Raw genomic sequence first — 22643 nt, 5'->3', positions numbered from 1 at the left:
TTTTTGTGTAAACCTAAAACTGCTAAAAAAAAAAAAAAAGTCTAATAGAACTTTAAAAAACAAAACAGCAGGGGCACCTGGGTGGCTCAGTTGGGTAAGCATCCCACTTCAGCTCAGGTCATGATCTCATAGTTCATGAGTTCAAGCCTCATGTTGGGCTCTGTGCCGGCAGCTCAGAGCCTGGACCCTGCTTCGGATTCTTTGTCTCCCTCTCTCTCTCTGCCCCTCCTCACTGGTGCTGTCTCTCTCTCACTCTGTGTCTCTCAAAAATAAACATTAATAAATAAATAAATAAATAAATAAATAAATAAATAAATAAACAACAAACAGCAACAACAACAAAAAATCTTTATGACCAAGATGGATTTATTCTGAGAATATAAGGATGGTTTCACACTAAGAAGACCATTAATATAATTTACCCAGTGATATAATATATACAAGGAGGAAATGATAAGATTAGTTCCATAGTGCTGAAAAGATCTTTGACACAAGATCTTTTTTCAATATCTATTTCTGTTTTTTTGTTTGTTGGTTTGTCTGGTTGGTTTGTTTGTTTTTAAGCAGGCTCCACATCCAGTGTGGAGCCCAACATGGGTCTTGAACTCACAACCATGAGATCAAGACCTGAACTGAGATCAAGAGTCGGCTGCTAAACCGACTGAACCCCCCAGGTACTCCTCTATTTCTGTTTTTAAAAATTCAATAAAATAGAAATTGATAGATATTTCATAACGTAATAAAATATACCTCAGCATCTTACTTACAGGGAAACATTAGTGGCATTCCTACCAAGGTCAGGAACAAAGCAAGAATGCTCACTATCTCCACGGTACTTTTTTTTTTTAAGTAAGCTTCACATCCAGTGCAGAGCCTAACACAAGGCTTGAATTCATGACTCTGAAATCAAGACCTGAGCTGAGATCAAGAGTCAGATGCTTAACCCGCCTACCTAACTGAGCCACCCAGGCACCCCAATAACTTACTATTTTAATAGAGATTAGCCAATGTAATAAGACAAAACAATTCAATTTAAAGGCATAAAGTTGAAAATAAGTGAAATTACATTGCTGATGTTATGAAAATACACTTAGAAAACTCCAAAAATAAATACTAAAGCTAACACAGACACTAAAGAATTTAGTAACATTGCTAGGTTTAAAATTAACATACAGGGATGCCTGGGTGGCTCAGTCAGTTAAGCCTCTGACTTTGGCTCAGGTCATGATCTCATAGTGAGTTTAAGCCCCCTCCATCGGGCTCTGTGCTGACAGCTCAGAGCCTGGAGTCTGTTTCAGATTCTGTGTCTCCTTCTCTCTCTGCCCCTCCCCTGCTTGCACTCTGTCTCAATCTCTCTCTCTCAAAAAAAAGCATTAAAAATAATAAAAGTAAATTAAATTAACATACAAAAACAACACCCTTCATATATATCAAACAATAAAAGATTTTTTTTTAATGTTTATTTTACTTTTTGAGACAGAGAGAGACACAGCATGAGCAGGGGAGGGGCAGAGAGAGAGGGAGACACAGAATGTGAAGCAGGCTCCAGGCTCTGAGCTGTCAGCACAGAGCCCAATGTGGGGCTCGAACTCACGAACTGTGAGATTGTGACCTGAGCCGAAGTCAGACGCTTAACCGACTGAGACACCCAGGCGCTCCAAACAATAAAAGATTTAATGTAAAACTAAATCATGTTTACAAAAGCAACAAAAAATAAAATACTTAAAGGTAAATTTAACAAGAAACATGCAAATTTATATGAAAAAAATCTTTACTCTTCAAAGACACAATACTTGCCTTGAACAAATGAAAAACAAAGGATTTCATGCTCTTGGATAAAGGAAATAAAATTTAAAAGATGTCAATTTTCTTCAGAATTAACATATAAATGTAAGGCAATCCCATAATGGTACTCACATGATTTTTTTTTTCCTCTGGAGTTAAGTAAGTTGATAAGCAAAGTCAAAAGACTGACAAATTGGGAAGAGGTATTATTATTTAATTGGCAAAGGACTAATTACCATAATGTATGTTTAAAAATGAGTAGAATCATCAAAATCCAATAGAAAAAATGGGAAAAAGACATGAACAGGCAATTCACAGAAAAAGATATATAAATAGATATAGAAGATAAATAAATAGGGGTGCCTGGGTGGCTCAGTCAGTTGAACATCCAGCTTCAGCTCAGGTCATGATCTCATGGTTCGTGGGTTCAAGTCCCACATTGGGCTCTTTGCTGACAGCTCAGAGCCTGGAGCCTGCTTGAAGTTCTGTGTCTCCCTCTCTCTCTCCCCCTCCCTTGCTCACACTGTCTCTCTCTCTCTCTCTCTCTCAAAAATAAATAAAACATGAATATATAAATAGATATATAAACAGATCTCAAACATATCTATCTCAACTTCATAAAAGAAATCCAAATTAAAACTACACTGAAATCTCATCTAATACCTATTAGTCTGGCAAAAAATTCAAAGGTCTGACAATGCACTCTGTTCTTGTGGCTCTGTGGAAAAACACTCTCATATGTTGTTGCTGAATGCAAAATTGTTCAATCCCATATAGAGAAAAAAATTGGCAATATCTAGCAAAGCTACATATAATCCCACTAAGAATTTGCCCTGAGGACATAGTTGCAGAAAAACAAAACAAAATATGCACAAGGTTTTCCACTGCAGCACTATTTGTTCCCCTGCCAGATGATTTCTCTTGGGTTTTGACAATGGGAGACCAAGATAGGAAGGCAGAAGGGGAGAAGACACTTACTTCCTGCTTCTAGTTCCAGTCAGATCCCTCCAGCAGCATGAAGACAGCTATACCTCTAGCCTCTGCTGCTGTTGGCACTCACTGTGTCAATCGCTTGGCACCTTCCTCCCAGGAGTTCCACCACCAATCTCAGAATGCTCCTCCAAACATCTGAGCGCTAGCTGTGGGGCACCTGAGCACCAGGCCAATGGTGCCCACCAGAAATTACAGGTGGGCCAGTGGTTGCAGGCAACAAAGCACAGCCTGTGGGAGCCCTTCCTCCAAGTCCCTAGATTCTATACATGCTAGCTCTTCCATTTTGTTCCCTAGCCCTAGGAGTCTGGTCTTCTTCCTACAGCTATTAATTAAAGAAGGCCTAAATAGGTGGAAGGATATATCTTATTCATATAATGGCAATGAGCAAACTACACTTGGCAGAGACATCGTCAAAACTGGGGTCTCTGAAGGATCCCAGAAAGCAAAACCAGTATCCAGGTTGAACTGCTTACTTTGGTGCTGTTACTTGAAAGAGAAAAATGTCTATATTTTTTAAGCCCTCTATTTTGGGTTCTTTTTTCCATAACAAGCTTAGCCTTACCCACACTAAGATACTGGATTAAAGATTTAGATGTAGGGGCACCTGGATGGCCCAGTTGTTTGAGCATCTGACTCTTGATCTTGGTCTAGGTCATGATTCCAGGGTGGTGGGATGGAGCCCTGTATCGGGCTCCATGCTGAGCATGGAGCCTGTTTAAGATTCTCTCTCTCTCTCCCTCTGCCCTCTCCCCTGCTCAAGTGCTCTCTCTCTCTCTCTCTCTCTCTCTCTCTCTCTCAGAAAAAGGTGGAGGGAGAGCTGAAAAGACAAATCACAGGAAGGAGATATTTTTGGCACACACAATAAACAAAAATCTAGAATCCAGAATATATTGTGAAAATTAAGGGAAACGTCACTAAAATGGAGTCAGCAGGTTCAGTAGGGGGAGCTCTCATGCCCTACTACTTGTTAACTGCAGACCCAACAGGAAGAGAGGCACCTTGCAGGTGGATGCTACTTTATTATCTTGGAAGAGGAAGAAAGGATACCTCCTCCCCTGGCAATAGCCCAGCCAATGAGAAACTGTCAGACTGTCATAACTCAGCCAATGAAAAGCTACTATACTTCCAACTCCCAATTTATGCCAATGGACTTTTTTGTTTATAACAGCTTTTCCAACATCCCCCTTTCCTCTATAAAGGAGTGTAGCTCTCCTTTGTTTGTTGGACTTGCCTATAGACTTTGCCAAAGCTAGCTTTCCCAAATTGCAATTCCTTGCTATTGCTGAAAAAACTCACCTTTTGCTAATAAAATAACTGGGAAGTTTCATTTTCAAGGTTAACAACATGTAGAACTTGTACAAAATAGATTGGAAATAGTAGACAAATAGAATACTCGAACTGCAACTTTAAAGAAGAGAAAATCTCAAGGGTCAATAAGTGGGAAAAAATGTTCCACCTTATTACTACTCAGAAAAGTTAGAATAAGACCCTAGTGAGGTAACATTTTACACACTAGCTACTGGATAAATGAAGAAATCAGAAAGTATCAAGTGCTAATGAAGACATAGATCTACAGGAACTCTTAGACACTGCTAGTGCAAGTGTAAGTTGGTAAAATTGTCTTGAAGATCAACTCGCGTTATCTTGTAAAACTAAAAATTTGCAAAGCCTGAGATGGAAGATTTCCACTTCTAGGTATACACTGTGTCTATCTGGGACCAGCACAAAATGTACATGTATGTGATATGCCCAAAAATGTATATGTATAAAAATGACTCAGGTATATGTTTCTCGTAGTATTATTTTTAAAATAAACTTGTTTGAGGAATAATCTAATTAGAATAAAATGCACAGATTTCAGTTCGATGAGTTTTGGTGAACATATATACCCATGCTACCATTTCCACAATCAAAATGTAGAACATTTACATAACTCCAGAAATCTCTCCTGTGCCTCTTTATAGTCAATTCCTTCCTCCAGGCAACCATAGATTGGTTTTACCTGCTCTAGAATTTATATAAATGAAATTATACAGTACAAATTCTTTTGTGTGGGCTTTTTTTCTCTTAAAAGAATGTTTTTGAGATTTGTTGTGGGGGAAGAAATTTCCGTTACCCCCTTAAGGTCTTTCTAGTTGGACTAAGAATCAAATCGACATGAGACAGATTAACAGGAGAAAATCAAATTTACCTTTATAGGTATACAGAATCCACATAGATATGGAATTTCAGAGACAGGCAACATCAGGCTTATCTGAGGTAAAGAGAAGGGTAGAGTTAGGGGTATACAAAGAAAAGGAGGACCATTAGCAGGAAGGTGAGAGGAGACGTTTGGAAAACAAAGGTTGCTCTGCTCTGCAGACAAGTTTCTTAGATAAGGAGGAATCTCTGTGAATAGCTCTCTTCCTGGTACAAGTAGGTAGTTGAGGGGGCATGTAAAGAGCTTTTCCTGAGTCTACTAGATTTTGATTGCTTTTAACTCAAGATAATCTTCTTGCCAAAGTGGTCTATCTTGGGTCAGCCTGCCCTTGCCCCTACAGATTCATTTGTGTTTTCGTATGTAACAGCAGTTTGTTCATTTTTATTGCTAGCTAATATCATACTCACTGATGGCTACTGGATCGTTTCCAGTTGGGATTATTATAGATAAGTCTGCTGTAAATATTCTGTACAAATCATATTATAGGCATATGTTTCCATTTCTCTTGGGTAAATACCTAGGAGTGCAATTGCTATGAAACTGAGTGGATGTATGCTTAATTTTATATAAAATTGTGAAATTGTTTTTCCAAGTGATAGGACCGTTTTACACTTCCATGGGCAATGTACAATATTTCCAATTACCACACTTGGTATCATCAGTCTTTTTAATGTTAATCATTCCAATGGATGTGAAGAGGTATGTCAATGTGGTTTTGATATGCGTTTCCTTGATGATTAGTGATATTGAGCATCTTTCCATCTGCTGATTAGACTTTAATATATGTATGTGCCTACATAGACATTTATGTGTGTATATCTTCTTTTGTGAAGTGTCTGTTGAAATATTTTGTCCATTTTAATTGGACTATTCGTTTTTATATTGTTGTTAGAGTTCTTTATACAATCATCATATTTATGTACTAGCTTGCAAACATTTTCTCCCAGCCTGTGATTTGACTTTTCATTTGTTTTTTAAAGTTTATTTCTTTATTTGGTGCATGTGCATGCGCATGCGCTCACGCACAAGAGAGAGCGAGCAGGGGAAGAGCACAGAGGGAGAGGGAGAGGGAGAGAGAATCCCAAGCAGGCTCCACACTGTTAGCACAGAGACCAACTCGGGGCTCAAACTCGCCAACTGTGAGATCATGACCTAAGCTGAGATCAAGAGTCCAACACTTAACCAACTGAACCACCCAGGCGCCCCCTTACTTTTCACTTTCTTATAAGTATCTTTGGAAAACCACAGATTTGGTTTTTGTTGTTATTGTTTGAATTTGAATATATAAAATATCAACACACAAGTATTCAGTTCATAAATGAAGAAAGTAATGCTCACTATAGGTCATTTGCCAAGGCCTCTCAATCGAATAAGTCTTCAATTGTGGATTATGTGGCAGCAATATGTTTAAAACTTTTTGAAGAACAGTCAGATATTTTTCCAAAGTGCACCAGTTTACAATCCCACCAGCAATATATGATGGTTCCAATTTTTCCATATTCTCACCAACACTTAATTATTGTCTGTCTTTTTCATTTTAGCTGTTCTACTATGTGTCAAGTAGTATCTCATTGTGGTTTTCATTTGCATGTTGAACACCTTTTATGCACTTACTGGCTATTTACATATCTTCTTTGGAGAAATGTCTATTCAGATGCTTTGCTCGTTTTAAAAATGAGGTTGTTTGTGTTTTTATTTTTGAGTTGTAAGAATTCTTTACTCATTCTGAATATAAGTCCCTTTTCTGATATATGATTTGCAAATATTTTGTCTCCCATTCTGTGTATTGGTTTTTCATTTCTTGATGATTTCCTTTAAAGTACAAAAGGTAATAATAATGATAATAATAATAATAATAATAATAACGTACAAAAGGTTTTAATTCGGACAAAGTCCAATTTACCTATTTTTCCTTTTGTTACTATGTTTTTTGAGAAACCATCACCTACCCTAAAGCCATGAAGATACACACCTAAGTTTTCTTCTACGAGTTTTATGGTTTTAGTTCTTACCTTTAGGTCAATGATGCATTTGGAGTTAATTTTCACATATAGTGTGATGTGGGAATCCAGCTTCATTCGTTTCCATGTGAATATCCAATTTTCATGTGTCCCAACACCATTCACTGAAAAAACTATTTTTCCCCATCAGATTTCTTGGCACCCATGTTGAAAACAATTGACCATAAATGTAAGAGTTATTTATTCCTTCCTGTACTTCTGAATTTACATCTTATATCATTGTCTACATCTTTAAGAATTCCCCTTAGCATTTCTTTCTTTCTTTTTTTTTTTTTTTCATGTATTTATTTTGAGAGAGAGAGTGATAGCAGGGGAGGGTCAGAGAGAGCGAGACAGAGGATCTGAAGCAGGCTCCACACCAACAGCAGTGAACCAGATGGGGGGCTCAAACCCACAAACCGTGAGATCATGACCTGAGCCAAAGTCAGACGCTTAACCGACTGAGCCACCCAGGTGCCCCTCCCTTAGCATTTCTTGTGTCAGCATTATTTATAATAGCAAAACAAATTAAAGACCCCAAATGTCCATAGATAAAAGAGTGGATTAGAAAAAATGAGTTATTTTCTTACTAGAGAATATCATCTAACAGTGAAAATGAATCTACAACAACTATTTACAAAAACAGACAACTCATAGAAATAGAATATTAAGAACTCTGCTTTTATTCTGTATGAGAATTCATTGTAGTGATTTGAGCAGAGGAAGAATATTATTGGACTGATATTTTAACAGGATTCTTTTGGGTGCTGTGTTGAGAACCCACTACGGGTGGGGAGGAGGGCAAGGGCAGAAGTTGTCAGATCCACTGTGAGGCTATTGTAATAATTCAGGCAACAGATGATGGTGTCTTGGGCCAAGATGGTGGCTGTGGAATGATGAGAAGTGGTAGAATTCTGGATATACTTTGAAGGTACATTCGACATAATACGGGAGGTATTGGTAAAGGAGAGGAATCAAGTAGGTTCAGAATGAAAGGAAAATTAATCAACGTTCAAGTATTGTTTCAAACAATAGCATAGTTGATATAATGATACTGCAGAAAATTGTGAAGCATAGTAAGTGAAAGGAGTCAGTGATCCCAATGTTTTTAGTCTGAACACATGGAAGAATGAAGTCTTCTATTATTATCTGCACTTTTCTATATGTTGGAAATATTTTTTTAATGTTTATTTATTTTTGAGAGAGAGAGAGAGAGAGAGAGGCAGAGCGTGAGCAGGGGAGGGACAGAGAGAGGGAGACACAGAATTCCAAGCAGGCTCCAGGCTCCAAGCTGTCAGCACAGAGCCCAACACGAGGCTCAAACCCATAAACCGTCAGATCATGACTTGAGCCAAAGTCAGGACGCTTAACCAACTGAGCCATCCAGGTGCCCCTGAAAATATTTTATTATACCCAAATGCTGAGAATATTTTTAATAATTATTATAAATATGAATTAAAATATTAATTAAAACTTTGGAGATTTTCAAAATTAGGTTACTATTTAAGGAATGAGATACTAAAAAAACACTAGTGGAAGCATCTCAAAAACAAATGTGTCTTTTAAAACTTTTCCATAAAACTTTGTATTATACTAATTATTATGTATGCATGACAACAGTGGTTTACCTATTTTTTTAACAGTTTTTTATTGATGTATCTTTAGCACCAAGAAAAAGGGCAGCAGCCATTTGTTGAATAAATGAGCAAAGAAAGCCTTATTTATTCTCCCGATCCAATTCTTCCCTTTACTTATTATTTAAACTCCACAGATGCTGTGGTTGATTTACACTGTTCTGCATGTTAAAAAGTAAGAGACAGCAATATATTTGTGTCATTATTATTAGAGTAAATGTCAGTAATTATTAAATCTGAAGAAATTGAAAGAAAAACTCAGAGATAAATGTTTAAGAGATATTCTCATCTGTGAAATATATGAACAAGTTAAATTAAGAAACTCAGATTTCCTTATATATTCTTCATTATGCATATCTTGGAAGGTGTCTACTTACAAGAGATTACAAAAAATAAGACTACCTTTTGAGATAGAAGATAGAGCTGCTTATGTTCTGTAGGGCAGGATTCTATGTTGGTACATTTATCATTCTTGCTGGGTGATAGCAAAGCTGACTCGATTAACACGGTGGTTATTTAAGTGTGGTTAGCATACCACTGAGCGCTCATGTGGTTATTTTAGTTGAGGATACCCACGCATACCGTTTTTAAAAAGCAAATCTGTGATTTATAGATATCAATGTTTAGGACTAGGTTAAAGTAGGTATTACAATGAAAGGAATCGGAGTTAAAATTATTTTTAAAATAATAGCACACTTGGCATGATGATATTGCAAAAATTGTGAAGATAGTAAGTGAAAGACAGTAAGTTTTAGAAACATTGGTTTAAGGAATAAGGAAGGCGACAGAGCACATTGTGTGCCATTAATAATGAGTTATTAATCTGATGGGCTTTGAAAGATCTGAATAGATATTATTTCTTCTTCCTTTATTATTTTTTTTTAAGATTGTATTTTCAAGTGATCTCTTCGCCCAATGTGGGAGTTGAACTTATAACTCCGAGATCAAGAATTCCACACTCCACCAGCTGAGCCAGCAAAGGCACCCCTGGGCAGATACTATTTTTAAATGATCCATGGGCAATTAATCAAAAACAAAGGATAAACAAATTATCTTAAAGAAAAGATGCTAGTACTTAGCTGTGGTGTTATCGTATACAAAGATATGTAGCACTTGTGTCCATCAGTGGTCAGCTCACTGAGTGTCTATTGGTCTGTTTTATGTCTCTCTTCACATACATTATCTAACTGAGAAAGAGAAGTACAAGAAGACTGAGGCTATATCTGTGTGTTTTACCTCCTTTGGTATTGGCAGAGCAGAACATATATGTGGATATTTAGTAAATATTTTAATATTAATGAAATAATAGCATAAAACATGATTTGATTCAAAAACAACTATTTCTTAAAGAATAATATGTGTACAGGAAAAAACCATATATTATAACTACATAGTTCAGTGAATTTCTACAAACCAAATGAACTCATAAAACTTCATTTACCTTTTGTTTTTAAAGCATCTGCATTGCCTGAACTTATTCAAGTTTACCTGAATGAAATAGAGACCACTCATCAGTATTTCATGCCATGTCATATCTTAGAACTTCATAACTGTTGATGCTTTTCATTTTTAAAATCTACATGAGCTTATTTTTTGTATTTTTTTTCTTCCGCCTCAATTTTGGGGGGGGAGGGAGTTACCTTTAAGACATTATCTCTGGAGTGCCATATAGAATCGTATTTATTTTAAACACCTTGAATTCCAACAGCAGTGGGCTTTATTCCCTTTGTAAGGAATAAGAGTAGCCCCTTCACCTTTGCTCAAGTAGAAGTCCAAAGAGACACAACATATTCATTGTTATTTAATAATAAAGCTTTCTTGCTTTGGTATATTTTAAGTTGCTAAGCTCTAGCTTATTGACAATTATAGCTTTCTTCTGGTCATTTCTCTTCTATGACAATAATTAACACAAAAGAAATGGAAAATCCTCCGAATCTTACCCCTGCCACCGTGATAATTGTGTTTCTGGACTCCTCAGCTGCACCTACAATAATAATTTTTCCTTGGTGAATTATTATGATGGTCACATTCAGAGGAGAACTTCAGAAGGATTAGAGGAAATCACCAAGTTAGAATTTTGGCTAGCATTTTAATTATAATTTCAAATAGTTTTGATAATGAGCAGTTATATGTTTTAAATGTCACTGGCTGATACAGTGAAACATAATAAATTTTTGCACTTAAACTTTAAAAGCTACTGATCATGGGGTGCCTGGGTGGCTCAGTCGGTTGAACGTCCGACTTCGGCTCAGGTCATGATCTCGCAGTCTGTGAGTTCGAGCCCCGTGTCGGGCTCTGTGCTGACAGCTCAGAGCCTGGAGCCTGCTTCGGATTCTGTGTCTCCCTCTCTCTCTGCCTCTCCCTGCTCATGCTGTCTCTCTCTCTCTCTGTCTGTCAAAAATAAATAAACGTTAAAAAAAAAATAATAATAATAATAAAAAGCTACTGATCATCTTTCTTTGGTCTTTTTCTTTTTTCTCTTTCTTGCTTTTTTTTCCTTGTTCTTCTTTGTATGTCTAGCTCCATTGTATTTTTCTCTTACGTCGAGTCCTTTGTAACTAAAAGGCTTCCTCCTCTTCCTTGGCGCATGTGTGCTTGTCTCCTTTCCTCTGAATCTTTATCTGCTTGTCTTTTTTTGTTTATCCACTAATTCCTCTCAAATGTTTATTTATTTATTTTGAGAGAGAAAGACAGCAGGGGAGGGGCAGAGAGAAAGGGAGAGAGAATCCTAAGTAGGCTCCACACTGTCAGTGTATAGCCCGACACGGGGCTAGAACTCACAAACTGAGCTGAAATCAAGAGTTGGACACTTAACTGACTGAGCCACCCAGACACCCCTGTCCACTAGTTTTTATGTGTTCTGTCTCTCCATCTCTGTTTCTCTTCCTTCCTGGATTCTTTCCTCTCTCCCTTCTATTCCTGCTCTTTTTTCTCTTGGCTGACAACCATGAAAATTTATCTCAAGAGCTCAGAGCCATGTATACCTCATTAATTTAAAAACCATAATTTATTAGCTTTGTTTTCTTTTTAATCTATTATGTTTATTTTGAACATTTATTCATAAATCTCTTTGCCAATAACAGGCCATTACAAATCAAAATAATGATAATCACATATGATAATAAATTAATAATAGATAATAAAATTAAAAAAATGAGCACAGCCCCATAAAGATGTGGTTTCATAAATATAACAATTTTCAAAAACATCTATTTTCTAATTAATTTTTATAAAATAATGAGGGGAACCTGGGTGGCTCAGTCGATTAAGCATCCGACTTCAGCTCAGGTCACCATCTCATGGTCCATGAGTTCAAGCACCCCATTGGGCTCTGTGCTGACAGCTCCGAGCCTGGAACCTGCTTGGGATTCTGTGTCTCCCTCTCTCTCTGCCCTTCCTGAGCCACCCAGCTGCCCCGTATTTATTTATTTTTAAAGTTTATTCATTTATTATTTCTGAGACAGAGAGAGCACAAGCAGGGGAGGGACAGAGAGAGAGGGAGACACAGAATCCAAAGCAGGCTCCAGGCTCGAAGCTGTCAGCACAGAGCCCGACATGGGGCTCAAACTCACATGAATGGTGACATCATGACCTAAGCTGAAGTAGGATGCTCAACTGCCTGAACCACCCAGGCGCCCCTCTCTTAGTGTTTTTCTTTTTCTTTTTTTTTTTAATAGTGTGTTTTTTAAAAATTTTTTTTAACATTTATTTATTATTGAGAGACAGACACACAGTGTGAGCAGGGAAGGGGCAGAGAGAGGGGGAGACACAGAATCTGAAGTAGGCTCCAGGCTCTGAGCTGTCAGCACAGAGCCCAACGCGGGGCTCGAACCCACGAACTGTGAGATCATGACCTGAGCTGAAGTCAGTTGCCCAACCAACTGAGCCACCCAGGCGCCCCTCTTAGTGTTTTTCTAAGGCTCATCTGTTTTGTAGCATGTATCAGCACTTCATTCTGCCAAATGATATTGCATACAGATATACCACATTCATTAATTGATGGGCATTTGCTTTTTCCCATCTTTTGGTTGTTACAAATAAGGCTGCTGTGATATTTTGTGTGCAAGTTTTTGTGTGAATATATGTGTCCACTTCTCTAGGAGTGGTGAATCGTATGATAGCTCTGTATTTACCATTTGAAGGACTGTCAAACTTTTTTTCAAAGTGGCTGTGCCATTTAATATCCCCACCAGCAACTGATGAGTGTTTTAACTTGTACATATAACTAGCCAATACTCACTATCTGTTATTTTGATTATTATCCTATTGTTTTGATTATAGTCATCCTAGTGTGAAGGGGTATCTCATTGTGGTTTGATTTGCATTTCTCTAATGACTGATAATGTAAAGCATTTTCCATGTGCTTTTTTTTTTTTTTTTTAAGTCATGACTATTCAAATATTTTGCACTTCTCTCAATTGAGTTGTCTTTTGTTGTTGTTAAGAGTTCTTTATATATTCTGGGTCCTAGATGTTTATTAGATATATAACTTGCAAATATTTTCCCTCATTCAGTGGGTTGTCTTCACTTTCTTGATGGAATTCTTTGAAGCTCATAAGTTTTTGATTTCGATGAAGTTCAATGATCTATTTTTTCTTTTATGCTTTATGCTTTGGGCATCATATCTAAGAAAACATTGCTTCACTCAAGGTCACAAAGGTATTCACCTAGGTTTTCTTCTAAGAGTTTCTTTATAGTTTTAGCTCTTACACTTAAGTTGATGTTCCTTTTTTGGTTAATTTTTATAAATGATGTGAGATTCAACTTCATTTTTGTGGATGGCAGGAGTTCGACTTCATCCTTTTACTTGTGGATATCCAGTTATTCCCAGCACCACTCGTTAAAAAACTATGATTTTCCTATTCAATTTTCTTAGCACCCTTGTCAAGGACCATGAGTGTGAGGATTTATTTCTGGATTCTCAATGCTATTCCATTGATCTATATGTCTATCCTTATGCCACCAACAAACTATTTTGATTACTGTAGCTTTTAGTAAGTTTTGAAATTGGGGAGTGTGACTCCTCCAAATCTGTCATTCTTTTTCAAGACTGTTTGGCTATTGGGGCGCCTGGGTGGTTCAGTCGGTTGAGCGTCCGACCTCCACTCAGGTCATGATCTCACAGTTCGTGGGTTCAAACCTCACATCGGACTCTGTGCTGACAGCTCTGCTTTGGATTCTGTGTCTCCCTCCCTACCTCTCCCCTGCTTTGTCTCTCTCTCTCTCTCTCTCTTTCAAAAATAAATAAATAAACATTAAAAAATTTTAAAACAAAAGATCGTTTGGCTATTCGAAATCTCCATATGAGTTTCCATATGAGTTTTTGGATCAGCTTGCTTAATCCTGCAAAAAATGGCAGCTGAGATTTTTATAGGGATTGCATGTAATCTGTAGCTCAATTAAAGGCATATTCCCAGCTGCACCATATTAAATATTCCATCCATTAGTATGGCTTGTGTTTCCATTTGTTTAGGTCTTCTTTCTTTCAATGATGTGCTGTAGTTTCATTGTATAAGTCTTACACTTCTTTTTAAAATTTTATTCCTAGGGCATCTGGGTGGCTCAGTTGGTTAAGCATCAGACTGTGGCTCAGGTCATGATCTTGTGGTTTGTGAGTCTGGGCTCTGTGCTGACAGCTCAGAGCCTAGAGCCTGCTTTGGATTCTGTCTCTCTCTCTCTCTCTGTGTCCCCTCCCACACACACACTCTCTCTCAAAGATAAACATGAAAAAAAAAATTTAAATAAACAAAAATTTATTCCTAAGTATGTTATGCTTTTTGATACCGTTGTGAATGGCATTTTTAAACCACAATTTCTGAGTTTTTACTGGCAGTATATAGAAATGCAATTGATTTTTGTGTATTGATCTTGTATCCTACAACCTTGCTAAACACATTTATTAGTTCTAGTATTCTTTTGTAGATACAATAGGATCTTCTGCATAAAAGTCATGTCATCTACATTAAAGAAATTTTAATTTCTTCCTGTCCAATCTTGATGACTTTATTTATTTATTTATTTATTTATTTATTTAATGGTCTTATTGCACTGGATAGAAACTTGAGGGCAATGTTGGATAGATGTAATGAGAATAGATATCCATGTTTTGTGCCTGAAATTAGAGGGAAAGTATTTAGTTTTTTTACCAGTAAGTGCATTGTTAGCTATAGTTTTCTTCATCAATGTCATATATCAGGTTGAGAAAGTTTCCTTCTTTCCTTAATCTTCTGAGAGCTTTTATCAGGAATGTTGAATTTTGGGGGTTGGTTGGCTGGCTCAGTCAGTACAGCATGGAACTCTTGATCTCAGGGTTATAACTTTGAGCTGCATGTTGGGTGTAGAGAATACTTAAAAATGAAATTTAAAAATTTTTTTATTTATTATTTTTTTTAATTTACATCCAAGTTAGTTAGCATATAGTGCAATGATGATTTAAGGAGTAGATTCCAGTGATTCATCATCTATGTATAACACCAAGTGCTCATCCCAACAAGTGTCTTCCTTAATGCCCCTTATCCATTTAGCCCATCCCCCCTCACACACAACCTATCCAGTAACCCTCAGTTTGTTCTCTGTATTTAGGAGTCTCTTATGTTTTATCCTCCTCCTTGTTTTTATATTATTTTTTCTTCCCTTCCCTTATGTTCATCTGTTTTGTATCCTAAATTCTACATATGAGTGAAGTCATATGGTATGCTGGATTTTATCAAATTATCTTTTGTATCTATTGAGATGATCACATTTTTATCTTTTTTTTAAGTTTAATGTTTTTATTTATTTTTGAGACAGAGAGAGACAAAGCATGAACGGAGGAGGGTCAGAGAGAGAGGGAGGCACGGAATCTGAAACACGCTCCAGGCTCTGAGCCATCAGCACAGAGCCTGACGTGGGGCTAGAACTCATGGAGTGTGAGATCAAGACCTGAGCTGAAGTCGGACACTTAACTGACTGAGCCACCCGGGCGCCCCTTTTTATCCTTTATTGTGTTAATGTTTCATTACATTGGTGATTTTTGTATGCTAGACAAAACATGCCTTCCGGGGAAAAATCTCATTTGGTTATAGCATATAGTCTTTTACCATATTGCTGAGTTTGACTGGTGAGTATTTTCTTGAGAATTTTTGCATCTATATTAGTAAAAAATGTTGGCCTATAGTTTTCTTTCCTTGTGGTATCTTTGTCTGATCTTGATGTTAGAGCAATATTAGCTTCATAATATGAGTTAGGAAGTGCTCTCTCCTCTTATATTTTTTGGAAGACTTTGTGAAAGATAGATACTAATTTTTCTTTAATGGTTTGGTAGAATTCAGCATTGAAGACATCCAGGCCTGGACTTTTATTTGTGGGAAGTTTTTTTTTTTTTTATGTTTGTTTGTTTTTGAGAGAGAGAGAGTGCAAGTGGGGGAGAGGGAGCGAGGGGCAGAGAGAGAGAGAATCCCAAAAAGGCTGCCATTAGCACAGAGCCCAACGAGCTGTGATATGATGAACTGAGCCAAAACCAAGAGTCAAATACTTAACCGACCGGGCCACCCAGAGGCCCCTATGGGAAGTTTTTTTTATTACTAATAGGATCTCTCTGATGGTATTTTTAAGTAACCTCTACTCCCAACATGGGCTCAAACCCACAGCTTCGAGATCAAGAGTTGAGCCAGCTAGGTGTCCAGGTATATATAAACATGTTTACATTTTCTTTTTCCACTTTTATTAGTTTTGTCCTTCTAGAAATTTGTGTATTTCATGTAAGTTATCTAGTTTGTTTATATACTATTCCTCAGAGCTTCTATTATAATCCTTTTATCTGTATGGTCAGTACTGATGTCCCCTCTTTCATTCCTGATCTTAGTAATTTGAGACTTCTTTTTTGCTTGGTCAAGCCACCTAAAATTTTGTCAATTTTGTTCATTTTCTTTTTAAGAAACCAGCTTTGGTTTAATTGGTTTTATTAATTTTTTAATTTTTTATTTTTTTCCACTCTAATTTTTTTTTCCCCTTTCTTCTGTTTGCTTTAAGTTTCATTTGCTCTCCTGTTTCAGTTTCCTATAGTGGAAAGTCAGTTTATTGATTTAACATTTTTTCTCTTTTTTAATACAGGTGTTTACAATGATAAATTTCAGTCTAAGCACTGCTCTGTGTATGTGTTGGAGCATGTTTTAAAAAAATTTTTTTTTAATGTTTACTCATTTTTGAGAGAGAGACAGATCATGAGTGGGGGAGGGCAGAGAGAGAGAGAGAGAGAGAGAGAGAGAGAGAGAGAGAGAATCTGAAGCAGGCTCCAGGCCCTGAGCTGTCAGCACAGAGCCCGATATGGAGCTCGAACTCATGGACCACGAGGTCATGACCTGAGTTGAAGTCAGTCCCTTAACCCACTGAGCCACCCAGGTGCCCCTGGAGCATGTATTTAATACTCCAGTAAGCAGTTTACAATTGTGCTTTAGCCTTTACTTCCTGCTTGAGCAGAGCCCCAAGGTCAGTCTGAGGCGAGGAATTAGGGTCTTCTTAGGTCTTTGCTGAGCATAAGAAGAGCACTGCACATGCACATGTCTTTCTGGGTTCCCAGGAATATTTCGGAGCTTTGCAAAGAACCACATGGACATCTCATTCCAGATTTTTTCCTTTTTTTTTTTTTTTTTTTTTTGGTTAGGTTCTTATTAGCTCCAATTGGTATCACTGCCTCATGCATCTGCAATGTAAACAATTGCCACTACTTCTTTTTGACAAATGTCCTAAGGATAAGGCTCTTCAAACAAAGTGAGCTCTGAGTCAGGTCAAATAAAGTTTACCCTTGGGAATGGAGCTTTACAAGGAGCTTAAAATAGGTCAAACAGTGACAATTCTCTAGGGATGGAACAAGTGGGCAGTTTCAGATCCATTCTGCCCTTTCCCACCAGTGACTCCTAGGCTTCTGGTTTTTACAACTATCATAATTGTGTGCCTGCTGGGTTTTTTTTTGTTGTTGTTTTGTTTTGTTTTTTAATTTTAGAAACAGAGTAAGTGTCAGCAGGGGAGCGGGGCAGAGAGAGAGATAGAGAGACCGAGAGAGAGAGAGAGAGAGAGAGAGAGAGAGAACCTTAAGCAGGCTTCATGCTGTCAGCAAAGAGCCCAATGTGGGGCTCGATCCCACATCTTGGATCATGACCTGACCCTAAATCAAGAGTCAGATGCTCAACCAACTAAGCCACTCAGGCTCCCCAAGTCTGCTGGTTTTTAAGTCTATGCAGCAAATGGAGAAAAGGAGATGGGAAGAAGGCAAGTTAAAAGCCACAAAACTTGCTGCTCTTACTGATATTCAACTGGGTTTTTTTGTTGTTGTTTTGTTTTGTTTTAATAAATGATTCTAGAACATTGTAAACCTTTGGTTAATTTCCAGGGTTCTCTTGCTGTTGTGGATGAGCAGATTTTCATACATTCTTATTCCACCATTCCGGAAATGCTTCCAAACAAGTGCATTTTAAGATGTCCATATTTATACAGGGTGATTGGGGGCATGCTATATTTTATTGTTGACTTTTCATTTAATTGTATTTTGGTTATGTGCCAAGTTTTAATTGTAGAAGCCAGATTAAAAAGCCAAAGAGGGCAGGAGGGGGAAGGGCACCTGGGTGGCACAGTTGGTTAAGCTCAGGCTCAGGTCATGATCTCTCTGTTTATGAGTTTGAGCCCCCCATTGGGGTCAGCACTGATGGCATGAAACTTGCTTGGGATTCTGTTTCTCCCTCTCTCTGCCCCTCCCCAACTTGTGCTCTCTCTCTCAAAAAAAAAAAAAAAAAAAAAAAGCCAAAGAGATTTATCAGAGGAATTAAGAAAACAACCCAATTTACAACTGCATCAAAAAGAATAAAGTGGGGTGCCTGGGTGGCTCAGTTGGTTATTCATATAAGAATATTAACTTTAAATTATGTAATTTTATTAAAATGATGTAAAAACTATAGAACTTTTTAAAACAAAAACCTATTTCAAAAAATGTTATCTTAATTCATTATTTTGAATCGTTCTCAGGGTAGGAAGAAATTTGCAAATGAAAAACCAGTCACAGAGAATGTCTTTCTAAACTCTAACTCCTCAATCTTCTGCAACTGGAAAATAATCTTGATTGAAGTCCTAAAATTGCTTTCCCCATACCTGTCAGAATGGCTAAAATTAACCACATAAGAAGCAACAGGTGTTGGTGAGGATGTGGAGAAAGGGGACTCTCCTGCACTGTTGGTGGGAACGCAAACTGGTGGAGCCACTCTGGGAAACAGTATGGAGGCTCCTCAAAAAGTTAAAAAGAGAACTACCTTATGACCCAACAATTTCACTACTGGGTATTTACCCAAAGGATACAAGGCCACTAATTGAAAGGAAAACATGCACCCCGATGTTTACAGCAGTATTTGTTTACAACAGCCGAGATATGGAAGCAGCCAAGTGTCCATTGGTTGATGAGTGGATAAACAAGAAGTGGTGTGTATATATATATAATGGACTATTATTCAGCCATAAAAAAGAGTGAAATCTTGCCATTTGCAATGACATGAATGGAGCTACACAGTATAATGCTATGTGAAATAAGTCAGTCAGAGAAAGACAAATACTGTATGATTTCACTCATGTGGAATTTAAGAAACAAAACAAAGAAGCAAAAGGAAAAAAATAAGAGAGAGTCAAAGCAAGAAACCGACACTTAATTGTGGAGAACAAACTGATGGTTATGGGGAAGGAGGGAGGGAGGAGCAGTGTGGGAGATGGGTTAAATCGGTGATGGGGATTAAAGAGTGCACTTGTCATGATAAGCACTGGGTGACGTATAGAATTGTTGAATCACTATATTGTATACCTGAAACTAATATTACACTGTAGGTTAACTAACTGGAATTTAAATAAAAACTTAAAAAAAAAAAGTTGTCTTCCCATTTGTCTTCATTTACACTGAAATCTTAGAATAGGAAGTAAAGGAGTTCTTAAACTAAAAGATTATTAAAATATCATTTATAGAGAGAGTGGTTCCTTTTTCAGGGCTTAACTTTCTTCTCAAAACAGTTTTATGAGCCACGTGGTACTTAGCACATACCAAGAATGATCACAATTCTGTCCCCCTCCCCACTCAGCACCCCCCTCCCTCCTCTCTCTTTCTCTTGCTTGTTTTGGAAAGCATTGATAGCCTTTTGATTCTTCCCTGTGTAGCATGTGTGACATATCCTACTGTGTTTCCATCTGTTCTATTTCAATTTGACTTCAGGGATAGGGAAATATTCAAGGGCTCAAAAACAATATGCTGGTAGGATCCATTTCATTAATAAACACAGGAAAACAAAGAAAAATTCTGACTTATCTTTCAATTCCTTGAATAAAGAAACGTTTAGTGTTATAATTTTAAAATTGAAAGATGACCATCATTTATGTTTTGAGGGCTTGGATCACAGAAGGGGTTGGGATGTGAGAAAGGGAAAGAATATTTGAGCGGAGTTCCAACTCCCTTCCATCCTCAGAAGAACCGGGTCCTGGGTTGGAAACAGGTCACAGGTCGTGAAGAGTCAAAGGACAAATCAAAAGAAACTCTTCCCCCAAAAGGAACAAGCTAACAGAAAATTTTAAAGTTATTTTGTGTACCGGGCATTTGAAAATTGTCATTCCTCAGCAGGCTTTAGATGCTTCCAGATCTTCTGGCCAAATCCTAAATTCTGCATAACAAATTCCTTCCTGATTTCTCTTCGAAGGAAATTATCTCGAGATAAGATCAGTCTGGGTCATCTGGTGGTGTCTTCCTCTTCTGTCAGGGAAAAAGAAAGGAACATGTCGTTTCAAGGCTAAAAAAATTAACTTTCATATTACATTTCAGTTTATAAAAGCACAGGATGTAGTTTATTTTTCAAATGCAGTAGCGACATCCAGTGGACAAAATGCTCAGTAATTTACCAAGTAGATAAATAAACATTTATTATATCTGTCATTAAGAAAAAATATGCTTTTAAAAATTTGTCCCTTAATACATGTTTTCTTAATATGTATAAATACAGGTCAGTGGCCACTGATAGAGGAAGTTTCTCACACTTATACTAAAATAGCCCTCAGTGATTTGTGTGACCAGGGCCTCGGGCCCCACAGAATTCATACTGGCATGGAAACAAGATTTGTCCCTAGCCACCTTTCTCCCTTCCATCAGGACTCTGATGAGGTGTCCTGACAATAACCACACTTTCGGGGAGGCTCTGATCTTTAAGTACTCTTAAAGGTACTTAGGAGATAATAGTGAAATAATATCTCTTAGATGCCAGGGCTGGAGTCTGGTTAGAGTCCAGCATGGGAGCAGATATTAAAGTAAAATTTCTAAGTAAGCTGTCTGCATGTGGAAGAGGAGGGCTTTCATGCTTTATTTTAATATGCTAAGCAAAATCAAATATAATTAACCAACTAAAAAAAGCCATCTATGAGCTCTGAATTGTTCTTCCTTCTCTTTCAGGTATAGTCCAGCTAAGAAGACATGGTCGACTCTAATGTATAAAAGGACACTTGAGTCTAATGACTAAAGAGAGCTCCCGCTTGTTCAGTGTCTACAGAAGCAAGGCATCATGCTAAGATTTTATATACATTTAATCACATCATGTTAAATACACACACAATGCGGGTATGTAGGCATTATTAAGTCTATTTTATAGACAAGAAAAATGAGGCTCTATAAAGTTACATGACTTAAGTAGCAGAGTCAGAGAGCAAATCTCAGTTATTTCAATTCTAAAGCCCATTATCTTTTCAGGATATACATTGCGTCCCGCCATAAAACGGGAAGAAAACGAAAATGGAAGCTAGCACTTTTACTATTTTCCTAAAATGGAAAAATAACACACTTCCTCCCTTGCTTTGTACCATCAAACGTGGTATATTGTATATTTTTCAACTTCAGGAGGAGAAGTTTGCAATGATGCTGCCTCATTAGACCCTTAAAAATACCATAAAATTTGATTTATATTAGCAGAAAGGTGACAGCATGGTTACTAGAACCAATTGCTTAGATTTGAACCCTGGCTCACCTATTTATTTGCTGCACAACCTTGAGCAAGTTACTTAACTTCTCTGGGCATCAGTGTCCTCATTTGCAAATGGCATTATAATATCTATTTCTATCTATGAAATAATAGGTTGCTGTGAGCATTGAGTACAGTGCTTACAACAGTGACTGGCATGGAACAAAAATCTCAGTATCCTCCTTATTGTTGGAATTGTTTCTATTAATATGTTAAAAAGTGACAAACTACTGCATTTTTTTTTAAATTTTTTTTTTTAACGTTTATTTATTTTTGAGACAGAGAGAGATAGAGCATGAACGGGGTGGGTCAGAGAGAGAGGGAGACACAGAATCTGAAACAGGCTCCAGGCTCTGAGCTGTCAGCACAGAGCCCGACACGGGGCTCGTACCCACGAACTGCGAGATCGTGACCTGAGCTGAAGTCGGACGCTTAGCTGAATGAGCCACCCAGGCGCCCCAGCATTTCTTTATTTTTAAACACTTTATTGATGTATAATTTACAGAACATAAAATTCACCCATTTTAACAGTACAACTCAATGATTTTTAGTAACTATACCGAACTGTGCAACAATCACAATTCAGTTTTAGACATTTGTATCATCCTAAAAACTTCCCTTGGGTCCATTTATAGTTAATCCCCACTGCCATCCTCAGCCCTAACCAACCATGGATCTACTTTTTGTCTTTGTAAACTTGCCTTTTCTAAACATTTCATATAAATGGAATCATACAATGTATAGTCTCTGCGTTTGGTTTCTTCCACCATAGCATGAGGTTTTGAGGTTGGTCCATGCTGTAGTATGTATTAATAGCTAGTTCCTTTTAAATGCTGAATAGTATTCCATTGCATGGAATTGTATTTACCCATTCACCACCTGATCAATGTTTGGGTTGTTTCCACTTTTTGGCTATTCTGAATAATACTGCTCTGAACATTCACATGCCAGTCTTTGTGTGGACAGATGCCTTCTGTTCTCCTGGGTGATATCTAGTAGTGGGATTGTTGAATCATATGGTACATCTGTT

At 37.4% G+C, this 22643-nt stretch overlaps 1 long non-coding RNA gene across 10 annotated transcripts in view; it reads right to left on the bottom strand.

Annotated features, from left to right (window-relative positions):
• Positions 1-7643: 7643 nt before the first annotated feature.
• The window catches only part of LOC107180860, a 78238-nt gene continuing 63238 nt past the window's right edge, over positions 7644-22643 (bottom strand). For 2 of the 10 annotated variants that reach the window (XR_006218899.1, XR_006218902.1), the window contains one exon: positions 19873-20361. This is a non-coding gene — a long non-coding RNA (uncharacterized LOC107180860). Of the gene's footprint in view, positions 7865-10053; positions 10101-10552; positions 10597-19871; positions 20362-22643 lie in introns of those variants that run through there. The other 8 variants (XR_006218900.1, XR_006218904.1, XR_006218903.1 and 5 more) reach the window with 6 other exon arrangements.

The sequence above is a fragment of the Panthera tigris genome, chromosome B3 (genome assembly GCF_018350195.1).
Source record: "Panthera tigris isolate Pti1 chromosome B3, P.tigris_Pti1_mat1.1, whole genome shotgun sequence".
In the NCBI taxonomy this organism is placed as follows: Eukaryota; Metazoa; Chordata; class Mammalia; order Carnivora; family Felidae; genus Panthera; species Panthera tigris.
The sequence above is the reverse complement of the archived record's forward strand: the minus strand, read 5'-3'. Positions and strand labels throughout refer to the sequence as shown.